A 26,525-nucleotide genomic window follows, 5' to 3' on the forward strand; every position below is an offset into this window, starting at 1 on the left:
TAGTGTTAATGAACCCCAAAAGTAGGTTCATTCTGAAATAAACAAAAGCAGAAAATGCACCCCCAGGAATTTAAAACAATCTCTAATGTATTCTAAGACCCTTAGTATAACACTTTCTGAAATATCCCACATTACCCTATTGTAACATTCTCTGATATACCCTCACTGTAGTGTTCCTTGATGTACCCTCATCCTTCAATGTAACACTCTCTAATATACCCCCACACCTCACTGTAATGTTCTCTGTTATGCCTCACTGTAATACTCTCAGACATAGTTCACACCCTCATTGTAACACTCTCTGATATAACCCATACCTTTTACTGCAACACTCTCTGACATACCCCACGCCCCTCACTGTAACAGTCACTGATATACCTCACGCTGTAACACTCTCTGATATATCCCACACCCCTCACTATGATACTGATGTACTTAACACCCTCACAATAACACTCTCTGATATACCCCACATCTTTTCATTCTCTGGCTGTTCATGCCACCTTTCAGATCAGCCCAGCAATGCTCATATTCTAGAGAGAATACCGCACCTAGCGACCATGCTTTTCAATTGCTCGCAAGAAAAATGCTTCCAAAACAATTCACACTTGTGAGTCTTGTGAGAAATAAGTGTGCTACCTTCCTCAAAGAATGAATAGCACCGACAGAGTTGACGTGTATCCGCGGTGACGCTCTGTCTAGAAACAAGAGACAGAGCGAAAAAGGGAGAGAACCTGTCTTAAAGCCAGCAATTCTGATCCCTCCACAGCTGAACCAAGACTGTACGGATTCAATCATTTCCATCCCATTTAAATACAACACACATTTTCAGGGTCATGCGGTGATTGCAGGGGGGTGGGGGGAGCCCAAGATTTTTTGAAATGGAGCAAACCGTTTTTGCGCTTAGGAGCCCTGTTACTTCGAGCTAAATGAATCTATTTTCTGAAGCGTTGATTTGGTTGAAGATCTTTATTTCTAGACGCACTGGTGCAAGGGAAAGAAAAATAAATGAAGAATTATTCCCGACTTCACCCAGGGAATTCATTCATGAATGTGTTTCACCTTTTCCAGACTTATCCCGGCCCCCTCGAAGGACATCTGACCTTTGGTAAAAAATAATGGAAAAGAGAAAGTCCTTAGAGAGGATAATGCAACCTACCCCGGTAATGAGATCTACTGCCTCTAGTTCCCATAGCAACCACTGCCTTTTTTTTGTATTATATAAAATGCGCATTTGTCTATTGACCACTTGGAGCCATTAACCCTATCTAGTGCTGCTCTGCTCCCAGCTATATGGCTATCATTGCGTTCTCTAACTTAACCTGTGTGGTGGCTTTGCTCTTTCTTACAGTTTGTGGAGAGTTGTCTTTCTGGTGTGCTCCTGTGTTACTGGAAACTCATGGCAGATTCTAAGGCACTTTTCTTGTTTTCTCCCTGTTTTTTTCTCCCCTCCTCTCCTGAAGGCACTAATTCATGTTGGGGATCGGTTTTACTGATAGAGAGCACTCTTCGGTATCTCACCCAACTAACCATTCTTCATGTGTGAGCCTAGACAGTGAACATCAGCAGTAGGCTATTCAACTAACCTGTTATTTAATTTCATCCTAACTTGATGCCCACCCACTGCACTTACCCAGAGGAGTCACTGATCAGTAATCAGAGGCAGAAACCTTGGCTCGGTTTCTCGTCCTGGCCCGAGTGTTGTGCAGCCAATTGGAGCATCCTCACTGTTGCCCTGACTGAGGCCAGCTAACTTAGCACAGACCACGGAATTGAACTTGGGAGCTTCCTGCTCTGTATGGCTCAGTACCACACCAAATTTATGTGTTGTGGTGGGAGGGGGGGGTGCACATTCCCTGGAGCACTTCCTACCATTCGCTTTTGTGAGCCTGAGGATCCAATGGACTGCCATCTTAGAATTCTCAAGACTAAGGAGGCAGCCTTCAAATAGACCAGGTGTCGCTTTACACAGTGAAAGAGTTTTGAGTTTTAAGAAGTACTTTTATGGAAAGGACCATGCTCCCCCGATGGCCCAAAGAGTTTACCTAGTAAGTGTGCTACTGAGTCATACAGACCAGCAAAACCTGGTCAGTGTTGAGTTAGATGATTAGCCACAGCAGCAATAGGAATGCTACAATTGGCCTCAATGTACAACTACTACTAAATTCCCATCCGTCGAATCAGTGGCGATGATGGGCCCGAATTAATTCACCCCATTGTTGTCGGTTCAAACCAGCCTGGCCATTTCAGTCATCTGCATCCTTTTCTGTGACAAGTTGTTCTTGACATTGTCTGTCCAGTACTTCCTTAGTCCTCCATGACTTCTTGTTCCATTTTCCTCTGTATGCAGGGCCATGAAAGGTATTCTAGTTGTTTCCATTGTTGAAATGTGCCCAAACCATCGCAGTCATCCATCTTAGGTTTTCTTATTATATCATTCTTGATTCTTTGCATCCTGGATACTCCCAGTATTCTTCTCAACCAACTCATCTCTCCTGTTAGTATCTTTTGCTTGTCAACTTTACTCATGTTGCAACACTCAGATCCAATTAATAATATGGAGATAACCATCGTTTCATAAACTCTTACCTCAATATACCTCATGTGTGAAAGTTGGGTCAGAACAGAATCAAGCTTGGCTGCGATGCCCCCACATGGTCAACATTCACCATCTGGGCTCATACTAAAATAGTGATCACTTGAGTAAGGTATTGGAGGATGGCAGGTTTCCATGGAGCTGTCCAACAGCAAGAGAGGAGGGCAGAAAATTTGTAAGAGGTAAAAAAAAAATTATTGTTGACTTAAGCTCTGTCCTTCATTACAACAAATCAGTTTTGCTCTCTTATAAGAATCTAAGAAATAGAAGCCATACGGACCCTCGAGCCTGCTCCGCCATTCAAACAGATCATGGCTGATCTTCAACCTCAACTCCACTTTCCTGCCAGATTGCCTTATCCCTTGATTCCCTTAGAGACCAATAATCTATCTATCTCAGCCTTGAATATATTCAATGACTCAGCATCCACAGCCCTCTGGGGTAGAGAATTCCAAAGATTCACAACCCTCTGAAGAAATTCCTCCTCATCTCAGTCTTAAATGGCCAATCCCTTATCCTGCGACTATGCCCTCTAGTTCTAGACTCTCCAGCCAGGGGAAACAACCTCTCAGCATCTAACCTGTCACGCCCCCTCAGAATCTTATATGTTTCAATGAGATCACCTCTCATTCTTCTAAACTCCAGAGCGTATAGGCCCATTCTACTCAACCTCTCCTCATAGGACAACCCGCTCATCCCAGGAATTAATCTAGTGAACCTTCATTGCACCGCCTCGAAGGCAAGTATATCCTTCCATAGATAAGGAGACCAAAACTGTACGCAGTACTCCAGGTGAGGTCTCACCAAAGCACTGTACAATTGTAGTAAGACTTCCTTATTCTTGTACTCCAACCCCCTTGCAATAAAGGCCAACATGCCATTTGCCTTCCTAATTGCCTACTGTACCTGCATGCTAACTTTTTGTGTTTCTTGTACCAGGACACCGAAGTCTCTCTGGATACCAACATTTAATAGTTTCTCACCATTTAAAAAATATTCTGTTTTTCAATTCTTCCTACCAAAGTGAATAACTTCACATTTCCCCACATTATGCTCCATCTGCCACCTTCTTGCCCACTCACTTAACCTGTCTATATCCCTTTGCAGACTCTGTGTCCTCCGCACAGTTTACTTTCCCACCTGGCTTTGTATCATCAGCAAGCTTGGATACATTACACTCGGTCCCTTCATCCAAGTCATTAATATAGATTGTAAATAGCTGAGGCCCAAGCACTGATCCCTGCGGCACCCCACTAGTTACAGCCTGCCAACCTGAAAATGACCCATTTATTCCTACTCTCTGTTTTCTGTCCATTAACCAATCCTCTATCCATGCTAATATGTTACCCCCATCCCCAAGAGCCCTTATCTTGTGTAACAACCTTTTATGTGGCACCTTATCGAATGCCTTTTGAAAATCCAAATATACTACATCCACTGGTTTCCCTTTATCTACCTTGCTAGCTACAACTTCAAAAAACTCTAATTATCCGGATTATGTGGTGGGGTCAAGAAAGGGTATTCGATAAAAATAGATAAATGTCATATTCAATCCTAAGACCAGAGCAACATGAATACTGGACACCAAGGGCTTTCATTTGCTCAGTGTGTGATTCTCAATGCATTGGTTAACGCACTCCCATCAAATTCCTGAGTTTTAACTCAGTCATAACCTTTACCCTGCTGAATAAACAGGGGCTAATTTTCCTGGAAGCTTTGCACCCGAAGTGCACCAAACCTGTTCAGGCCTGTGAACATCCGAATTTGGTGGGTCAGGTTAATATCATGGCCCAGTAGAACCCCCAGTGCTGGCCCTTCCCCTTGCGGCTCCTTGCAGCAGAAAGTGGGGCAGCAATGTTGGTCATTTCTGCAGGCCTTAGACGCCTGTAACAGAGACCCTGGCTGCTGTGGTCCGAGGTTTTCTGGCTGATATTGAAGAACCACAGCCAGAGACCTCCTGCCGATCCCTGGCCCACTATCCCTAGAAACAAAACAAGGAACTTACCTCCAACCAGAAACGGGCTGGAGCCAAGATTATAAAGCTTGTTTCTTCTGGCCAAACTATAGGAAAATGAGATGGAAGGGGTGGGAACACCCCTTCCCACCTCATTTCCATGGAAACGTTTGGCTTGCATCTATTACAGGCATTTCTCAGGCATTGATCACAGGAAAATCGGTCCCAGCAACTCTAGCTACACAGTGAATAATCCTGACCCTGTTCAACAAACAGCAGCTCTCTGTAGTTACTCAGTGAATAACTGTTATCCTTTTGAACAAACAGAAACTCTGTTGAATTGTATAGTAAGTAACCTTTACCCTGCTGAAGTCCATTTCGCTCTAAAATCCCAGGATACAATATGTTCAAACTCATTGTCGGCTATTTTGGCATTGTGTCCTACACTATAAGCTCCAGACTCAGAACCAATTTCGGCCTGAGGTATGTGCCAGCATGAGAGGCGCTCCACATGCCACCCGCCTATCTGATCTGATCTGATCCAAAGCCAGTTAATTTTCAGTGACATTCACTTTACATAAGACATATTGGTCAGTCAGAAGGAGGGACACAGACTGACAAAGTACTGTTCTAGCTTTTTTTGTAGCCAGAGAGAAGGACAATCGGTCAGTTGGTGAGGAGAGGGGCACTTGCCTCCATAGCTATAGACTATCTCAGAACATTCCAAAACGGCAGCATTGTACAATGGAAGGTAATGACCCACTAAAGAGAAACTGGCTACCATGGTAATATTGGACAACAGTCCCGGAAACAGACTGAAGTTTGTCAGCCAAAGTACCGGAATAAAAGATCTTAAAGTATCTGATCTGAAGATCCAATTGCAGAATCAGGGTGTTGCCGCATAGTGAAGAAAAGGGCCAATCCTCATTGATGAGGTAATGTACCAAAACACAGCAACGCTTCACTTATCAGCAAAAGGGCTTCAAATACCATGAAAAAGTTTGTCATTTTTTTTGAAAGGCCTGTTTTCATCGAAATGTCAAATACTTTAAACCTATGAAGGAGTGAAAAATTGTTCAGCTTTCAAAAAGGATGCCGCTCTGTTCTTTTATTTCACATGAGGGTGTGAGAAACCACAGAGGAAAAGGTCAAAACTGGTCCTTCCACAACACACATGCATATCCTATATCGGGTTCTACCCCACCCTTTTAATCTCCCAGGGGAAAGTTCTGCAATAAATACTTCCTAATCATCAAAAGTAACCAAGCAAAATTACAGGGGAGACAAGTTTCCTGAGGCCCCTCTGCCCTGGCACTGAACAGGAGTAATCACCTGAATTGTGCCAAGACTCCGAAGGTATAGGTGTGCTGGTACTTCCTGTCCCAAAATATCAACATGACTCACGGATGTTACTGGTGCAGACACACCCCATGGCAGGGCCTAGTGCCAGCAAAAGAACAAGGAAATTTGAGCACAGCTGCAGGCTTGAGAAGCAAATGGACAAAAATTGTTCATCTTAACTTCTGGGTCCTCTTTGCCTTGCTGCCAGTCCCCCTCAGACCCTCCGATATCAGGGGGATTCCCAGAATGAGCCCCACTCCAGCTTTGTTAGATGTCTCTGCATCTGGGAGCCCCACTACCATAACTGCAAGAGAAAGAGGCAGGAGGCCAGTAATGTCCTCTCCTACATCATTAGTACTCCCCCTTAGGAAATCCCTAGAAATCCCGGCCCAGCACAAAGAGGGGGCTGACTCAGCATAATGAGTATCTGCTCCTTTTATCTTGGCCTTTGCTTCTGCGGAATGGGCATTCCTTGGTGGCAGAAGTCAGGAAATCAGTCCCAGAATATTCATCCACTTCTCCGCTATTGAAATCTGGCCTGCTGAATTCCCCAGCCACCAGCAGCACAGGAACCATCCTGTCCCATGGAGTATTTCATCATCTCAGTCTGTACCTACTTTATAATCTCTAATCTCAGTTCCAAAAAGATTTTTATCTTCGTCAAGGGAGTTGTTAATTAGCGTTGAGTCCTGTTTCAAAGCACATCAAGTTAGTTGTGTGTAACTGAGCAGTCAGGTAGCCTAAATGGACTGGTGTTGAATATTCTGCACTTTGACACAGAACTCAGAGGTTCAGTTAAATAAAGAAAGATAAAACACTAGACTTTGTTTCCTGCTCTTTCCAATTGGATGAACTCTGCATGGTTTCACATCATTGACAGATGACTGACAATGGTTGAAGCAGGTGAGTCAATGGGGGACAGGAGGTTATATTCAATTGTTTGGGGTGAAGGAAGGGGAGCAGAAAGTCCCAAGGGAATGGATGGCGCAGCTGGAATGTACATTGTCTTTTTACCTCTTCATTTGAATTCAGCCCATACTGATGGGATGAATATCTCCCTTCCCCACTGGCTGTACGTAAAATAAGGTTCAATCCAATTCCTTTTGGGCACGGCCCCACAGCACAAAGTTGCTTGTAATGTGACACATAAAGGCACTAAATTGTTGGGATTCATGCATAGAAACAGGACAGATTCCTGACGGGGCAGCAATGGAGTCTAACACGATTCTCACTGTAATGATCCTTTGACGAATTGAATTCTGAAAATATGAATTCCAATTAATCTGAATACTAGCATGGATTCCATTGCTGGGGCTAATATCCCTTTCCCTTGAATTTATCCCATTTTTTTTACGATGGAAGAATGAATAAACTTGCATTTGTATAGCATATATATATCCTCAGGCTGTCCCAAAGCACTTCACAGCAAATTAATTACTTTTGAAGGGTAATCACTGTTATGTAGGCAAACACAGCAGTCAATTTACACACAGCACCTCCCACAAACAGCAAATGAGATGAATATCCAGTTAATCTGTTTTGGTGGTGTTGGTTGAGGAATGAATGTTCTCCCGCACACAGGGAGAATTCCTTTGTTCTTCCTGTACATAATTCCACAGGATATTTTACATCCACAGACAGGTGATGCCTTTGCTGCGACAATGCAGCATATCTTCAGTATTGCATTAAAGTATCAGCCTCGATTATGTGTGCAAGGCCTGCAGTGGGGCTTGAACCCACATCTCTCTGACTCAGAAGCAAGAGTACTACCATTGAGACAAGCTGATATATTTACAGTCAGCAGGAAAATGTTCTGCAGTCAGGGATTGGTGGGGGGTGGGGTGGATCTGTAGTCAAGGGAAATTCTGCAGTCCTAATACATGCAGTCAAAAATGGTGGTGCACAACCAGGAAACTAATGGGAGGAGAAGAATCCATGAACATTCCCATCCTCAAGCATGGCGGAACCCAGCAAGTGTGAGCAAGAGACAAAGCTGAAGATTTTGCACGTGTTTTCAGCCTACTTCTGAGGTCTCCTCCATCATACATACCTGTGCATTAAGAAGCAGCAAAGTGCACTGGACACAGCAAAGGCTAAGGGCTCAGATAACCTTCTGGCTGTAGTGCTGAAGGCCTGTCCACCAGTGCTAGCCCATCCCCCAGCCAAGCTGTTTTAGTATCACTCTGACACTGGCATCTACTCGATAATGCGGAAGATTGTCCAGGTATGTCCTATCCACAAAAACAGGACAAATCTGGCCAATTACAGCATCCTCCAAACCATCAGTAAAGTGATGGAAGGAGTCATCAATGATGCTATCAAGGGACATCTACTCACTCATAACATGCTCACCGATGCTCAGTTCGAATACCAACAGAACCACACAACTCCAGAACTCATCACAGAAATGGATGTAAGAGCTGAACGCCAAAGGAGGGGTGAGAATAGACGCCCTCAACATTAAGACAGCTTTCAACCAAGTATGGCGCCAAGGAGTCCTAGCAAACAGAAGTTAATGAGATCAAAGGGTAAACCCTCCAGTATCTGGAGTCATACCTGATGCAAAGGAAGATGCTTGTGGTTGTCAGAGGCCAATCATCACAACTCCAGAGCACCACTGCAGTAGTTCCTCAGGTTAGTGTCAGTCACCCAATTATCTTCAGCTAGTTCATTAATAACCTTTCCTCCATCGTATGGTGAGGAGTAGGGCTGTTCGCTGATGAATTTATACCCAGTTCCATTCAGAACTCTTCTGATAATGAAGCAGCCCATGTCATCCAACAGCAGGACCTGGTTAACATCCAGATAAGTGCCAGGTAAGGATCATCTCAAACAAGAGAAAGCCCCGCCACTTCCCTTGACCGTCAATGGCACCACCGTCACCAAGTCCCCCACCATCAACATTCTGAGGTTACCGTTGACCAGAAACTGAACGGGACGAGCCATATCAACATCGTGGCTACAAGAACAGGACAGAGGCTGGGTGCTCTGTGACGACTGGCACACCTCCTCAAAGCCTCTCCACCATCTACAAAGCTCAAGTCAGGAGTTTGGTGGAATACCCATCACTTGCCTGGATGGGTACAACCACAACAGCAATCAAGAAGCTTTACACCATCCAAGACAGAGCTGTTCACATGATTAGTGTCCCTGCCACTGGACTCTGTACCCACCCACTCAACCATTGGAACACTGTGACTGCATGAATGATCTACAGGATGCACTGCAGCAATTCACCAAGTTTACTTCAACAGCGTGTCCCTCCCCGTGACCTCAACCACCAAGAAGAACACGAGCAGCAATGTTATGGGAACACCATCATCTCCAAGTTCCCCTACAAGTCACACACTGTCCGTTCCTTCATCGTTGCTGGGTCAGAATCCTGTAATTCTTTACCTAACAACATTATGGGAGCACCATCATCACATGGACTGCAGCGGTTCAAGAAGAAGGGCCACCACCACCTTCTAGGAATCAGTAATAAATGCAGCCTTGCCCATGTTGCCCACATCCCAAGAACAAATGTTTTAAAAAGTCAGGGGCAAGCCAGTGGGCAAAGGGGAATGTTTCCCTTAAAGACACTCCCGACCCCATCGCACCTTTAAAAATTGCAGCCTTTTTATACGATCACCCATTCCATCCTGTGTCTCCCAAACCCACTTGTTGGGTCTCCACTATTCCTCCTGCTGGGTTCCTATTTAACCTACCATCCCACCTTCTCTATTACACCCCCAGTTGTTCCTTATTCTACCTTCCCTATCTCAGCGTGGATCTCCCCTATAAAAAAACCATGTCCACCTTAACCATCCCCAAATTGACCTTATCCCAATGGAATTTCCTTTATTTTAGTCACCATCTCTCTGATTCAATTTCCTGCATTTCCACAAATACACCTTCCAGATCTTCACTGTCCCACCCATTGACTCTCCCCTGTTCTAGCCCAGGGTCTCCACGATCCCTCCTATGTCCTTGGTGCAGCTGACTGGCTTAAAGAACATTAGTTTAAGGTCACTGAGAATGGAATTCAGCAATACCACCTGGGTCTGAGAAGTAGAGTTGGAAGTGCAGATGTGATAAAGCAGCTCTGTCCTGCTCCTTGTATTGCACAGGCAGTGGCCTTGTTCCAGGAGCAGTAGATTTTGTTGGGAAAACATTTCCACCATGCTAACTCAATAGGGCCCTCCCTCCCCCACCTCTTGAAACACTTCCAAAGTACTTATTCTTTCACCATGAAGTTCCCCGAACAATCCATGACATTTATACAGCCGATAAGCATCAGGCCTTCCAATAACATGCACTCAACTGCACAACCACCAAAGCCCGACTCAGACATGTGAGTAGCTGAGAGGTGAAGAGAGTCATGAGTGACCCAGGGTTCAAAACATTCACCAAACCGATGTCAGGTCAATACCCATCACACATGCTCTCCACAGAATTATCTGAACAGTTTCTCCTGTCAAATAAACACTTTTTGTGGAGGTAATGCATGTTACCCTGTTTAAAACATTACATGCATGGAAACTACAGCACAGAAACAGGCCTTTCAGTCCAACTGGTCTACACCGGCGTTTATGCTCCACACGAGCCTCCTCCTTCCTACTTCATCTAAGATAGGGACATGTTACTCTGTTATCAGTTCATATTACACAGATTACAGTGTTTATAACCTACAAGTGTAACCCTGTTTACAGTCCAGATTACGTGTTACTGGGTTTATGATCTACAGGATATGTGTCACTCTATTTGTAGCCTAGATTATGCCTTAGTGTTCACAGTGTACATTACACGTGACCTGGTTAACAGCCCAGAATACACATGTATTAGTATACTTGCTACATTACATTATGCATGCTAATTATTTACAGTCCAGGTTACATATGTTTACCATGAGTTACCATGTTTATTACCGAGTTACCTTATTTACAACATGTGTTATCTGTTTACAGTCCAGATTAATACCTGTTACAGTGTTTACAGCCTACATTATTCTTGTTACCCCGTTTACAGCCAGATCACCCACATTCCTTCATTGTGTCATTTTGTTATTTCTGAATCTGCCAGAGTACAGCCACTGAATATTTCACTTTGAGCAGTTAATGAGCAAAGAAATTGTCTGGAGAAGAATTCATTAATGTTTGGAAACTGTGCCGTTATTATGAGGGAGAAAGGAATAGAAGGATATGTTGATAGTGTTCGATGAAGAGGGGTGGGAGGAGACATGTGTGGAACATAAACGCTGTCATGGACTGGTTGGACCGAATGGCCTATTTCTGTGCTGTAGACTCTATGTAATTCTATGTACCCAACTACCTGGCACATTGGCCTTCAGTACCACCTTTACCAGAACCATTTTCCAACCCTCCACCCGTATAATGTATTGTGCACCCAATATCAAATAGATCGTGAACATCAAAGACATTGGAGAGAAGGAAAACAATGAATGATTTGGCTCAGTGAAGGAATATATGGCTGTGATTTAGGGGAGAACGGAGAGGAGGGAGGCAGAGGGAAAGTGCAGAGAGACAGCTTAATAAAAAAAAAATGAAACTTTTACGTGCTCGGAAGTGAGGTCGTTGGAAAGCTATGTTGAGAAAATTTGATTTTTTGAGAAAATTTTTATTTGTGACAGCTCTGAAGCAGAGTCTAGACAGGCATAGGAAAAAGGGCGATTTTTGTCTCTTTAACCAAATCTGCAAGAGAGACTTCATTTTTCTTCTGAAGAGAAGCAGCATGTTGCCAAGGTTTTAATAAATGACACATTTAGACTGGGCACTGCATCCGTGTTTGTTTAAATGAAGGGTTTCCAAGTATGTAAAGGAGCTCGGTTGCTACAACAAATCCAAATATTTCTAAACAGCACAGTTATATATATAAAAAAAAATTAATAATAAAAGTTTTTGACAGCATTAACCCTTTGAAAGCCAGCAGTAACATCTTTAGGAGCTATGAGGGGTTTGTTTCCAGACTGTCGGGCGTCAAGGTGTTTTAATGATTTATGACAATAACCACTGAGGAGAGTATACTCCATGTTTGGCTCCAGCAAGTTTTAACAATCCCCCCACTTGGAAATGATATGATTCAAAGTTTGCATTTTTACACAAGGAAACAAGGCAATTTGACCTACAAAAACGACAGGGACCTTACCCATCTAGCAGAACCCTGGCGGGTGAGCAGTTAAAATCGCCCAGGTCATTTACTTGCCCTGGAGCCACCGAGAGCTGATGTGCCACAATTTTATCCTGCTCCATTGAGCAGGTGGCAAGTGGGATCACGCAGATTCCACGATGAAAGTGGTGTAGCTGCTCAGATCTGAGGCTGTCCATTTTATATCCATTTTCCCCTCTGGTTTCCAAGATGACTTTTATATAGCTGTTATCCTGCCTCTCGTCCATGCTGCAATTCACAATTATTCCTTTTTTCTCTGTATGTACTGTACACGTACAGGAGCTGACTCTGAGAGGCACACGAACCACAGAGTACCAAGCAGGTGTGATTCATTTCCTTTTGCACTGTGTGTGGACTGTACCTGGTATCCTTGCATGTAACAGAAGCAGAAGGTGAGGCACACACACAAAAGCACTGCTACATGGGAGTCAATCGTTCCTCAAACCAAGGAGTATAAAGGGTTGACATAATTCTCTTGCTTGATACCAAAGGAAACATAGGTCAAGTATCAGGAGAGTGACTGAATACCAGCAAGCATTGGACCAATGGCATTAAGCTCCAGATGCGAAATGAGACTGACATTTCGCTCGAGTGCAGAATAAGAATAATCTCGGCTGCAACGGCCATTAGCAATCCCTGCTCATCCTCAATCCATCCACAGTCATCAGGGCCCAAGTCCTCAGCTGTGTCAGTCCAATCCCCTAAGTAAATAAACATTCATTTCCTAAGAGCCAAACTTGGAAATGATTCTGTCTTGCAAAGTTGAACCCAGCAGGTACCATGACAATACAGGCCCAGGAAATAATGGGGCTGCTGATTCCGGTTTTTCCAGGGGCGATGTGTGATGCATTGCTTTCAGAGAGGGCAGTGCTGTGTGTGTAGCTGTCACAGTGTTCCATGCTCCAGTCTGTTCAAGCTACATTTCAAACTAAACTACAAACAGACCAGTGTAATCAGATTTTGCCCAAGTCTTCCTGGATCACATTATCTGGGCTCCAATCCACCCAAAGATGGGTGAAGCAACAGTTCATTGAGAATAATGAGTGTTGCCTGAGGACATTCATGGATTAAATATTGTAAAAAACAAAACATAATGCAAGTTAATTGGTGGCACATTAGCTATGAACCAATGTCAACCAGCCCTGCATGCGCATGGAAATGAGAGCACACTCTCTCTATTCCATTTATCTTTCTTCCCGGTTAACACAAAAGCAGGTAATGATGGGTGACTGAAATGAGGATGGCTACAAGAAAAGAAAGGTCCTGTTTTGCAGTGCCCATCAGTAGCACCACTGAAGAAGATACATGCATGAAGGATGGACACGCAAAATCCAGCGAATGCTTCCTAACGCAAAGCCACAATAGACAAATTCATTATTTCCACTCAAGTTGGCTGCCCCTAAAGACGAGAGCCCTAATTTCATGATCACAGCTAATTTGGGGCCAGTGCCCACCAGCAGCACCAACAGACATGGTGAGGGCTGGCCTCACTAGATATTGCAAGGCTAAACCTCCTCCTCTTAATTTTAATAGACTTCCTGCACTTGAAAAAATGAGTGCAGGAATCTTAGCCAGCAGCACAATTGGCTGGGGAAGGGAGGCAGGAAATCTGGCAAGGCTGCAGGTTGTTATCTTTAAAAGGGGTTGGGATTTTGTGCTGTGCTAAAAGTTGTATTTCCACTGCAAAAACAGTAAATAGTCTAGAGACTGAATGCAGTTGAACCTAGAAAGAAGTTCTCTGGTATCTAGGGGAGTACCAAAGGTACCTTTGCGTATGTTACCACTATGGGGACATAGCATGAATGACAGGAATAAAACCTGTGAACTGTAGCAGCCTCACACTCTTTCATTGCAGAAAAGTTGTAGAGCACTTTTTGTGGGGTACATAAAGAGTTTGCACTGTGACACATAAATGTTGAAAGCGGTACTCAGAACCAACATTGCCACCAGAAATGACAGGGTTAACTTTGCAAGGCTCTGTGCCACCGACAGGGCCTCGTGCACAGCGCACCCACTATTTTCCAAATGCACTGGCTATGTGTGAAGCCCCACCATTGGCTTAGGGCTTCCCGAAATCGCCCCCCCCCCCCCCTTCATCTAGTGCTCGCACAAGGAGTGATGTAGGTTGTCTAGGGCCAGCAGTGGTTGTCTGGTGCCAGCAGTGGATGTCTGGGTGCGCTGACAATTTCAAACATCTGGATGTCTTGAGTGCGTTTCAAGGGGAAGGCTGCTTCTAATTACAGGGAGTAGCACACGCACTGGCAGGGGAACGGCACATCTGTAGGAGTTGTCCCGATTCGAAGAGGTGGCAATCATCATCGTTGAATCAGAGTCTGTGGAAGGATTAGCAGAGGGGGAGTTTGGAGACAGAATACTCAGCAATACTGACTCGTACATTGAATGGTGCACAATATAGGGGAGGTTTTCCTGGGCCTGCGCCCAGAGGCCGTGAATCACCCGAGCGCAACGAATATCGAGAAATTGGGCAGGTTGGAGTAAACGCCTATAAAGGAACCAGCCTGATATTCCTTCCATTCATGAAAATATAAGGAAAGCGCTATATAAATGCAAGTTATTATCAGGATAGGGAAACGGCCACTAAGGGATACACACGATAAACACACAGGTAATGTCAGCGCAATGGCAGAAATATTAAATAATTACTTTGCTTCAGTATTTACCAGGGAGACTAATATTGTGGGCATGACGTTAGAAGAAGAGATCAAAAAGGATGTAAAGACATTTAAGATAGAAAGGGGGAAGATAATTGCTAAACTAATCAAATTCAGAGAGGATAAAACCCTTTGTTCAGATGGATTGCCTCCGCGCAGACTAAAAGAAGTTAGGGAAGAGATAGCAAAGGCACTATTACATATATATAAAAATTCATTCGAAAAGGGAATCTCGCCAGAGTGGACAGCTAATGTGATTCCTATATTTAAAAAGGGAGATAGAACAAGTCCAAGAAAATATAGACCAATTAGCTTAACATCGGTGATAGGAAAGATAATGGAATCCTTACTCAAAGATGCAATAGAGAAACATCTAGAAAACAAAAATATGATAAAGTGTAGTCAACACGGATTTCAGAAGGGAAGGTCATGCTTGATCATCCTTATTGAATTCTTTGAGGAAGTAACAGAAGTGTAGACAAGGCCAATGGAGTAGACATAATATATTTGGACTTCCAAAAGGGACCTAACCAGGGAACAATCTATCCTAGATTGGTATTGTGCAATGAGAAGGGGTTAATTAATAATCTTGTTGTGCGGGGTCGTTTAGGGAAGAGTGACCATAACATGATAGAATTCTTCATTAAGATGGAAAGTGAAGTAGTCCAATCCGAAACTAGGGTCCTAAATCTAAACAAAGGAAACTACGAAGGTATGAGGAGTGAGTTGGCTATGATAGATTGGGAAGCTTCATTAAAAGGCATGACGGTGGATAAGCAATGGCTAACATTTAAGGAACGAGTGCATGAATTGCAACAATTATACATTCCTTTCTGGCACAAAAACACAAAAGGAAAAGCAGCCCAACCCTGGCTAAAAAAAAAATTAAGGATAGTATTAGATCCAAAGAGGAGTCATATAAAGTTGCCAGAAAAAGTAGCAAGCCTGAGGATTGGGAACAGTTTAGAATTCGGCAAAGAGATTGATTAAGAGGGGAAAAATAGAGTATGAAAGTAAACTTGCAAGGAACATAAAAGTGGATTGTAAAAGCTTCAACAAGTATGTAAAAAAAAGATTAGTGAAGACAAATGTAGGTCCCTTACAGTCAGAAACAGGAGAATTTATAATGGGGAACAGGGAAATGGCAGAGCAATTAAACAAATATTTTGGTTCTGTCTTCATGGAAGAGGACACAAATAACTTCCCGGAAATGCTAGGAAACCAAGGGACTAGTGAGAAGGAGGAATTAAAGGAAATTAGTATTACTAAAACAATAGTGCTGGAGAAATTAATGGGACTGAAAGCCGATAAATCCCCAGGGCCTGATAATCTGCATTCCAGAGTACTAAAAGAGGTAGCCATGGAAATAATGGATGCCTTAGTTGTCATCTTCCAAAATTCTATAGATTATGGAACAGTTCCTGCAGATTGGAGGGTGGCAAATGTAACCCCACTATTTAAAAAAGGAGGGAGAGAGAAAACAGGGAACTACAGACTGGTTAGCTTAACATCAATAGTAGAGAAAATGCTAGAGTCTATTATAAAGGATGTGATAACAGATCATTTAGAAAATATCAACGGGATTAGACAAAGTCAACACCGATTTATGAAAGGGAAATCATGTTTGACAAACCTACTGGAGTTTTTTGAGGATGTAACTGGTAGAATAGATAAGGGAGAACCAGTGGATGTGGTTTATTTGGATTTTCAGAAGGCCTTTGATAAAGTCCCACATAAGAGGTTAGTGTGCAAAATTAAAGCACATGGGATTGGTTGTAATATACTGGCATGGATTGAAAAATTGGTTAACAGACAGGAAACAAAGAGTAGGAATAAATGGGTCTTTTTCGGGGTGGCAGGCGGTGACTCGTGGGGTACCGCAGGGATCAGTGCTTGGGCCCCAGCTATTCACAATATATATCAATGATTTGGATGAGGGAACCAAATGTAATATTTCCAAGGTTGCTGACAACACAAAACTAGGTGGGATTGTAAGTTGTGAGGAGGGTGCAAAGAGGCTTCAAGGCGATTTAGACAAGTTGAGTGAGTGGGCAAATACATGGCAGATGCAGTATAATATAGATAAATGTGAAGTTATCCACTTCAGAAGGAAAAACAGAAAGGCAGAGTATTATTTAAATGGTGATGGATTGGGAAATGTTGATGTACAAAAGGACCTGGGTGTCCTTGTACACCAGTCACTGAAAGCAAATATGCAGGTGCAGCAAGCAGTTAGGAAGGCAAATGGTATGTTGGCCTTCATTGCAAGAGGATTTGAGTACAGGAGCAAGGATGTCTTACTGCAGTTATACAGGGCCTTGGTGAGACCACACCTGGAGTATTGTGTGCAGTTTTGGTCTCCTTACCTAAGAAAGGATATACTTGCCATAGAGGGAATGCAGCGAAGGTTCACCAGACTGATTCCTGGGATGGCAGGACTGTCATATGAGGAGAGATTGGGTCGACTCGGCTTGTATTCACTTGAGTTTAGAAGAATGAGAGGGAATCTCATTGAAACATAAAATTCTGACAGGGCTAGACAGACTGGATGCAGGGAGGATGTTTCCCCTGGCTGGGGGGTCCAGAACGAGATCACAGCCTCAGGATATGGGGTAGGACATTTAGGACTGGGATGAGGAGAAATTTTTTCACTCAGAGGGTGGTGAACCTGTGGAATTCTCTACCACAGAAGGCTGTGGAGGCCAAGTCACTGAATATATTTAAGATGAAGCTAGATAGATTTCTAGACACAAAAGGCATCAAGGGGTATGGGAAGAGAGCGGGAATATGGTATTGAGATAGAGGATCAGCCATGATCATATTGAATGGCGGAGCAGGCTCGAAGGGCCGCATGGCCTACTCCTGCTCCTATTTTCTATGTTTCTATGTTTCGATAAGGTACTGCATAGTAGAATCATGACTAAGGTCAGAGCATGTGGAGTCAGGGGACAAGTAGCAAAATGGCTACAAAACAGAAAGCAGAGAGTAGGGGTTAAGGGTAGTTACGCTTATTGGCAAAAGGTGGGAAGTGGTGTTCCACAAGGATCGGGGCTGGGACCACTGTTGTTCACCATTTACATAAACGATGTGGAATTGGAAGTACAATTTCAAAATTTGCGGACAACACCAAATTGGGGGGGTATAGTTAATACTGAGGAGAACTGCGACAAAATACAGAAAGACATTAATAAACTTGCAGAATGGGCGTGTAATTGGGAAATGAATTTCAATATAGGTAAGTGTGAGGTGGTACATTTTGGTAGGAATAATAAGGAGGCCACATATTCCTTGAAAAATAAGAGTTTAAATGGGGTAGAGGAACAGAAGGATTTAGGGGTACAGATATACAAATCACTAAAAGTGGTGACGCGGGTTAACAAGACCATTAAAAAAAGCACTGAGGTTCATTTCTAGAGGGTTAGAATTGAAAAGCAGAAAAGTTATGCTAAATTTGTACAGAACCGTGGTTAGACCACACTTGGGGTACTACGAACAGTTCTGGTCTCCACACTATAAAAAGAATATAGAGGCACAGGAGAAGGTGCAAAAAAGATTTACTACGATGGAAGCAGAAATGGTATCATCTTTTCTCTAGAAAAGAGAAGACTTAGGGGTGACCTGATAGAGATCTTTAAGATTCAGAAAGCGTTTGATAGGTTAGACGTAGAGAAGATATTTCCACTTGTGGGGAAGACCAGAACTAGGGGCCATAAATATAAGATAGTCACTAACAAATCCAATATGGAATTCAGGAGAAACTTCTTTACCCAAAGAGTGGTAAAAATGTGGAACTCACTACCACAAGGAGTAGTTGAGGTGACTTTTATACCCTTCTCCCTCATGAACACATGAGGGAGAAGGGTATAAAAGGATATGTTGATGGGGTTAGATGAAGAAGTGTGGGAGGACGCTCTGGTGGAACATAAACACCGGCATGGACCTGTTGGGCCGAATAGCCTGTTTCTGTGCTGTAAATTCTTTGTAAGTTCTTTCTTCTCTTAGAAGGCATTGCATGCTGAAACCATTGTAATGCATCTTCCTTTTCCCTTCATACAGGGTCATCCCAAGAGGAAGCACCATCAGCTAGTGGCACCCAGGACCTGAGCACATCTCAGCAGTTTGCACCACACACATTCCACCTTACATAAGCACCAGCACAGATCCAAGAACCCAGGACATTTAAATAGTGAGTTTGAGGAGGGAGCATCACGTGAAGCCTCTTTCACGAGTGAGAAGGTGCAAGTGATAGAGGTAGCCGAGGAACAAGGAAGCAGTTGCACATTGTTCCAACCCAAGCTATTCCCTTGCAGTATGGGCCAGGGATTGGTATGTTACTAGGCCTGCCTTTGGAAGGCAGTTGATCTTTTAAACAAAGGTCTTCATGACACCTTTTGACCTCTATGCTGCACCTCTGCAATGTGTGATGGATTTGCACAGTTGCCGGGAAGCACGTGGCACCATCAAATGCATCTGCTGGGGAGCCCTGAGGATAGAACCATCAAGCCCGGATATCATTTTTGGTGGAGACATGTGCCTCGTTGCCTTTGCTTTCCATCGCTTTTCAGGGGTTTTTTCAGTAGGATCACCAGTCAAGGCTGCAGAAGTTATCAACGGTCTCCTAGCAGCGCTCCATCCAGTCTATCTGGACGTTCACATAATGGGGGTACCTTGGACTGACGCATAAATGAAACTATTATCGGTACTTCCAGGATGACCAGAACAATTTGCATCTATACCACAACTTTAACGTAGTAAAACATTCCATTGTGCTTCACAGAAGGGAAAATAAGGAGACCTAAGAAGTGGAGGGAGAAGGATTAGGGACTGTAATCAAAAGCAAGAGGTAGATTGTGAGGAGTCTTTTGAAGGAAAAGAGTGACGAAGCAAGGTAGAGGGATTTAGGTAGAACATTCCAGAGTGTGCAGCCAAAACAGCTAAAGGATAATGGGTTAACACAAATTTACTTGATATCATCTCAACATTAATAGAATGGAACTCTGTGTTGATATAGGCAATTGTGGTGATGGTAGGAGCCCTGATGCCAATATTGGTTGCCATCAACTATGCCCTGAAACTCTTGAAAAGACTGCCACCTAGTAAATGTCCTGTGCCCTGTCCAGGCGAAGCTTCCTTCCCACAAATAAAGTGATGAAGTTGTTGTTCCACATCTGTCACTTGCTTGATACACCTATGGACAGACTGACTGATTAGACAGATGTCCTCTGCAGTGGCTTAAAAACTTAATGCTGCTGTATCCTTCACAGATATGGGAAGAGCTGTCCATTCTCTAGAATTTGTCTGCAAATGGCATAGTTCTGCATTAACCTCATTTGTGAAGCAATGGCGGTGATGACAGGTCTGCAATGTTATGCCCTCGTATGAATGCCTGGGTCCATAAATGCAGGTCCTTGGGTGACGACAAGCATGGGCATGTCAGCTCAGGCCTCATTGCATCCTGATTAACTCATCTTCCTTATGGAACCTTATAGGAATGTTCAAAAGGACCTTTTGTTCTGAGCACTTTGTTTGCTGCAAATTCAATTGCAGCTGCAAGCAAGAACATTGTAAAAAGTAATGGGAAATAAAATTCTTAGAATGCAAAAACTCTACCTTCCACAACAGCAAAAACCATTGCAGGAAGCAAAATGCAACTAACATATAAAAACTTCTTGAAAAAAAAAGCAATTTGTTACAACTTTTCACAAAGTGATTCCCAACTTTAAGAATTCTGCTTCTGCAGATTAAGACAGTGCATTAGTCAGCCAGCCATTTTATGTGGGCAAGGTGAGAGCCAGAACAAAGGAAAATTTGTATAAGTCTGCATAATTTCCCCAATTAAAAGAGGTTTGTGCTGGAGGCCAGTACAGCCCCCTTTTGCCTGTCCAGTTTATTTATCGCAAAAAGTGGCACCCAACAAATAGGGCGTGTGGGCCTGTGTGTCCTGATTTCCCATCCCACGGTCACTGGTGCTGAGGCTGAGCTGCCGGCGGAGCCTCACAAAATCAGGGCCGAGACTTATGTTGGAAATGCAGCTATCAGTTTGACAAGGAAGTAGAACAGGAGAAAAATAACTCAGTATAAAAAATGCTCCAATTCAGCAACTTGAAGATCGGATTACCAACCTTTTTTGCCAAGTTCAAAACCAGACAAAGGGCAGGATAGAGGCAGAGCAGGGAGTGGGACCTGATGTTTGCTTTGCTACTAATGAATATTTATCAATAACCTCACTAACCTTGATAACTGATGCCTACACATTACAAGGCACATCAAGAATTGCAATTATTTCTGGGTTCATTCCTTCTGTTCCCTGTTTTGTGCGTTGAAATAGCACGGGCACAACTTTATACAAAACACACTAACAGGTGCACACAGGGAACGAAATGCACTTGTGTCTGTTTTACCTCTTAGAATGTTCCCAGATAGCCAGCTTAAGAACCAGACTGCCCGTTTCAAACACCAGAAGGGTGACCACCCTAGTTGGCAATTCTGCTCAACTCCAAATATTGTGCAATGACTGCTTATCAGGATAAATTGTATAACTGCTTTATGTGAGCTCGAGTGTACCTGCCTCTTGTAACCTTTGATTATAACTAACAGACACTCTTGACGGAGGTATATTAAACACCAGGGGACCTGCCGCTCCTGCAGCTTTATATCAGCAGCACCACTAATAGCTGAAAACCTCAATATTAGAGACCCGTGCTCTGACTTGCCAGAGGCAGTAAAAAAAACACTCCATAAAAAGGGTCATATATAAAAGCCTGCAAGCGCGCTGTGCTATTACAGTAACTGGAACTGTACCTTAGACCCTGCGAAATGTTATCAGCTCACAGCACTCCATAAACCTGCCTCTTATCAATCAATCACATGGGGCGGGATCAATATTCTCCTCTAACAGCTATCTGCCTTGCTTCGTGGTGCTGGGAACACACAGCCTCTCCTTGTAATGAACTGCTCAACACCCATCTTTCATTTTTTTTTATTTACTTGTGGTCTTGCCATGCTAAAAATATCAGCTGCAGTAGGCCTGTGGTGGGACAGAGGCATGGTAAGTGGCCTTTATTTAAAAAGAGACCGAAGTCCATTTTATTCATTGACCTCCTGGCCCTCCCTCCCCCCAACGTGATTTAACATTTTGATGCCACATTTCCTTTAGCAGTAATGAACGAAAAGGCCGAATTATATCATAGGTATTTCTTTCCCCAGCCCTGACCGCCGTTTGATGGGAGGACAAAATGCATGTCTTCAGAATCCGTGATTGCCATTAAATTGAATGTATACTTGTCGCGGACTTCTTTTTTGTTTTAACTGCAAGAAACCCTGGCTGATCTCCCATTTCCCAGCCCAGGAACGCTGAACCCAATTGCAGTGCTCCTGCCGCCTCCCAGCTGAAATCAGCTAACTCGACGCACGCATGAGGATTGAACTCTGGGACCTACATAGTTTAAGTGGCTTAGTACCACATCAGGGGCTGCATTTATTCACTGGGTTGTAGTGAAATTTAATTACAATTTTTAGATTTCCTTCCTGTTCCTGTCTGAGGCTCCGTATTCCTCACAATGCAGAATAAATGAAAGGCTTAGGGGGTAGAGCAAAAAAAAACACACGTCTACTACAGCTTTTAATCTGAACTTAAATGCTTATTTATTTATTTTTCTCACTGCCCTTCCGTCACTCTCTGCTGCTTCTTTGCCAGGAAGTCTCTCTACCTCACGCGTTTCCCTCAGGAGGACAAGCGTTCATGGCAGTGCCAATGCACATACATGATATGTACTGGGGTGTTTCACCAAAACGGACTTCTTGATGTTGACAAAGGTGCATTGTCAACTTATTCTTGCCCAAAGTAGACACTTCTGTCCCATAGCACTCAGAATCGAAGCTTTAGCGACCGAGGTGGGAATAAATAACTCCTAGCGATGAACAAAATGGAGTAAAAAGAAAGACTTGCATTTGTATAGCGCCTTTCATGACCTTAAGATGTCCCAAGTGCTTTACAGCCAATGAAGTACCTTTGAAGTCTAGCCACTATTGTAATGTAGGAAACGTGGCAGCCAATTTGGGCACAGTATAATCCCACAAACAGATGTGATAAATGACTAGATAATCTGTTTTTAGGAGTACTTGAAAGTTAATACAGAATAAAAAAAATCTGCTCCGTGAGCTGTAACACTAAGCCATAGAATGTAATGGCTCAATTTCTGGTTGATGTGGAGTTATGTGATCTAAGCCAGTTTTGGCACAACAGCAATTGACTTGGGTGGGGTAACGGGGGTGGAAGGAGTGCAGAGCAAGAGAATTCAACCAGGGTTCCCACTCCAGGGCCCCGACTGTCTGTGGGCCACAGTCCAAGCGGTTACACAGAGATCATGCCTGCCAGTTCCCTCCTGTGCTGACCCTGCCAGGGTTTACAGGGTCATTTCAAGTGCACCTAATTCGTATGGGGCAGGTGCGCACAAGCACCACTGCAAGCTCATCCCCAGTGCCTGCCTACCCCGTGCAGTTAGAGAATCCAGCAATTGTACACGTTTTGGAGGGGATGTGGGGGGTGGTGCTCACCCAGGTCCCGTTCCCCCCTCCAAACCCCACACAGACTTCCATCAGCCCCATTGTGTAAGGGGGCCGATCTCAATTTCTTTTTTAAAATCTTGGGCATTCTTCAGAGTTCCTTGTCTGAGTCCACAACCACGGCCGTTCCCTTTGCTCCGTGATGCCTCATCACCGATACATGCTTCTGACAGGTGCGGCTTCCCAATGAGAGCACAGAGTCAGAAAATTACCCCTCAAGAGTTCAAATCTACTAACTAATTACACAAAGAAGCAGCTGATGGATTTAATAGCCAATTGACAGATTCTGAGAGAGTTGCTTCGTTCTGTACTATATCATTTAATGAAGTCAACGACTAGTTAGGCAAAGTCAAACTCAACAATCTTGTTCTATTTATTCTACTGGGATTGGCGGACAGACTCTGTGCTGTGTCAGGGGTCTGATTAACCAAAGCAAAGACTTGCATTTATATAGCACCTTATCTTATTTCTCAGAGATGCCTCAAAGCACTTCATGGCTACTTGAATTAGTTTAAAGTGCAATAACTTTTAATGCAGGCAAACATAAGGTGAAAAGCAATGAGGTGAATAAAGAGTTTACCTGCTTTTGGTGGTGTTGGCTGGGAATTGGCTGACCAGAACGTTGGGAGAATTCCTTGCTTTTCCTCAAATAATACCATGAGATCCACCTAAACCACAGGAAAAGGCAGATTGAGCCTCAGGTTAGCATCTCATCCAAAGAACAACATCTCCATCAATGTAGCACTGCCTCAGCACTACACTGGACTGTCAGATTAGAATACAAGCTTACATTCCTGGTATTACCATATAGAGGACTGTAGTTGCATCTAAAAGCCTTGGTTCAAATCCTCCAGTGCAAACTAAGGATTTGCCCAAACACATTTCAATTATAATACTCTCATGTAGTCCAGCTCACAATAAGCATCAGTCCGAAGCATAAACCTGCCATAAGTAGCACCAGCTCAAAATGTCTGGTCTTCTTGTTCCTGGTCTCTTTAGGAATAATTATCCTTTGCCGATTAGGAACACGTATTATTTTCAAAAAAAGATATCTGCCAGATGTATCTAATGATGATCAGGACCATCTTCCCCCACCCATCCCCAACACTGTCTTCCCCAACCCATGGACCTTAGATGTTCGTGAAGTGTCTCTCAGGGAGGCAGTGGCATGCAAGGAAATTTCAAGATTTTTCTTAACTTCAATTCCATAAAACTACAAGGAAACTTGAAGCACATGGAGGAAAAACAGCTTCAGCCAGGGCCAGTTTACAATTGCAATTGAGACACATGCAAACCATTAGGACTCGCAGTGTTCAGCATTCCAATACTGTCCCAGGAGGTAGTCGGCCTCGCTCTATGTTTACACTACAGAGCATTACAATACCATAAGTTAACCCAGTTTCCTACACAGCTCCTGGGCGATTTAAAGCTCAACCACTTGATAAGTTGATTTTTACAGTTCTGCAGATTTCACACCGTTGCAATCTGAGACCTGACCTCATTCTCTTGGAATGTGCAGGCTGTAATCTCCGGAGAGCATCCACACTTCAGCTTCAGGAAGATCTCCGAGAACAAGAACATCTGCATGGCTGGCATGAATGCTGCTCTGTGTTAGCTAACATGCGCCATACTTGATAAGAAGGATTGAAATGGGATTCCAAGGGGATGGGTGCCACCTGATGAGGTAGAGGTCTCTACAAATATAAAATGCTCCACATAGTATCTTCCTCCCCACCCTGAGCAAATTTTCACCATTACTCGTAACTGAGTTCAGATGACAATTAAAGCAAAGATCAAACCCAGGTCCACAGCTTGGAGACTACTAGGGATAGATTTCGACTTTGTGCGATAGAGAATCAGCAGCCCATTTCACACTTCTCCCGATTGAAGTCAATGGAAATAAAAATCAGGAGAGATGTAAAACGGCCTGCCAACACGATCAACCCTTTTACACTATTGCACAAAGTCAAAATCTACCCCCAAGAGTTACAAGGCTCCTCTCAACAAAAACAGCAGTGTTTTAAATATACTTGATCATCAGTCTTTTCCGTTGAGCCACCAGCTAAAATTTGGGGGCTTATATTTCATGTCAGTGAGATACACAAGTCCTGTGACAGAAAAAAATCACAGCTTGGATCATAACCATTGAGCATCAAAAGCCCTGTACACATTGTGCTATAAATATTTCACTTGATTAAAGTTCATTTCTCTTAGAGAAGGAGCACCACCAGCAGGACAGCTGCCAAAAGTCAAAAAGCCACTAGCAACTTTAATTCATTTTGAAATGCTTCAATTTATTTCCTTGAATTTCTGCTAAGTTTTCAGAATGTTTTTGTTTAAACACTTGTCCGGTAATGAGGACATCAAATCATCAAGAACAGAGGAGTCACTGAGTCTGCGAGTGTGAGGGAGAAGTCACTGGGGCCTAAATTCTTTAGCGCCTGAAACTGGGCGCGCTTCATGTGGCATGCAGCCAAGGCGCGTCAGAACGGACAGGCCCGAGGACTGTCCTAAGTTGGCCCTCAGCCCTCATCAGCATAATTCTGGGCACTAATCAGACCCCCAACTCAACTCACCGGTCAGGGCCTGACCATTTTTGACCGGCTCAAATGCCAGCCGAGGCCCACAGGCGTGTCCAGGGGAGGGCAGGGGAGTAAGACGATCAGGAGGGGTCAATTGTAGGCCTGCAGCAGCCCCAGTTTTAATGTGGAGGCTGATTGGGGCGATTTTCATGTCCATTTTCAAGCGGAAACAAAGCATCAGCAGCTCCAAAATTTGGAGAAAAAAAACAGTTGGGCGGATTTCCTATCCTGGTAGCTGTCATGATGCCTTCATACTGCGCCAATTCTCCATTCCCAATCTATGACATGGCTTGCTGGCACCAGGGTGGCCATTGGTTGAGGGAGTGGCATGGACAGCAAGCATGCTGTCATCCGGAGAGAGAGCAACCTATGCCATTCCCATTATGCCACTGCCACTCTCGTGGGGTGGCGGTAGAGCAGACTGTAAGAGGTCCGTGTCGCCCATATCCATTCAGTCTCCCAGACTGTCCAAAGCGGAGGAAATAGTGGAGCCAAGAGCCTGCTTGGCGCCAGTATAAACATGCCTTAGTGATGCTATAACTGGTGCCGTAGTATCCTGCATGGAGGTCACAGCTGCACTGTCTAGTGAAGTGACCACACATTCCATGGATGACTGCAAAGTGTTGATGTCACACAACAGAACCCTCACA

General features: G+C 43.8%; 1 long non-coding RNA gene across 2 annotated transcripts in view; it reads right to left on the reverse strand.

The window, feature by feature from the left end:
• The window catches only part of LOC137342393 (uncharacterized), a 75,579-nt gene that overhangs the window by 43,432 nt on the left and 5,622 nt on the right, over nt 1–26,525 (reverse strand). The window contains exons 3-4 of one of the 2 annotated variants that reach the window (XR_010967248.1): nt 23,874–23,961; nt 22,394–22,638 (exon numbers count right to left, since the gene is read on the reverse strand). This is a non-coding gene — a long non-coding RNA (uncharacterized lncRNA). Of the gene's footprint in view, nt 1–22,393; nt 22,639–23,873; nt 23,962–26,525 lie in introns of those variants that run through there. The other variant, XR_010967247.1, reaches the window with a different exon arrangement.

Source organism: Heptranchias perlo, chromosome 25 (assembly GCF_035084215.1).
Source record: "Heptranchias perlo isolate sHepPer1 chromosome 25, sHepPer1.hap1, whole genome shotgun sequence".
In the NCBI taxonomy this organism is placed as follows: Eukaryota; Metazoa; Chordata; class Chondrichthyes; order Hexanchiformes; family Hexanchidae; genus Heptranchias; species Heptranchias perlo.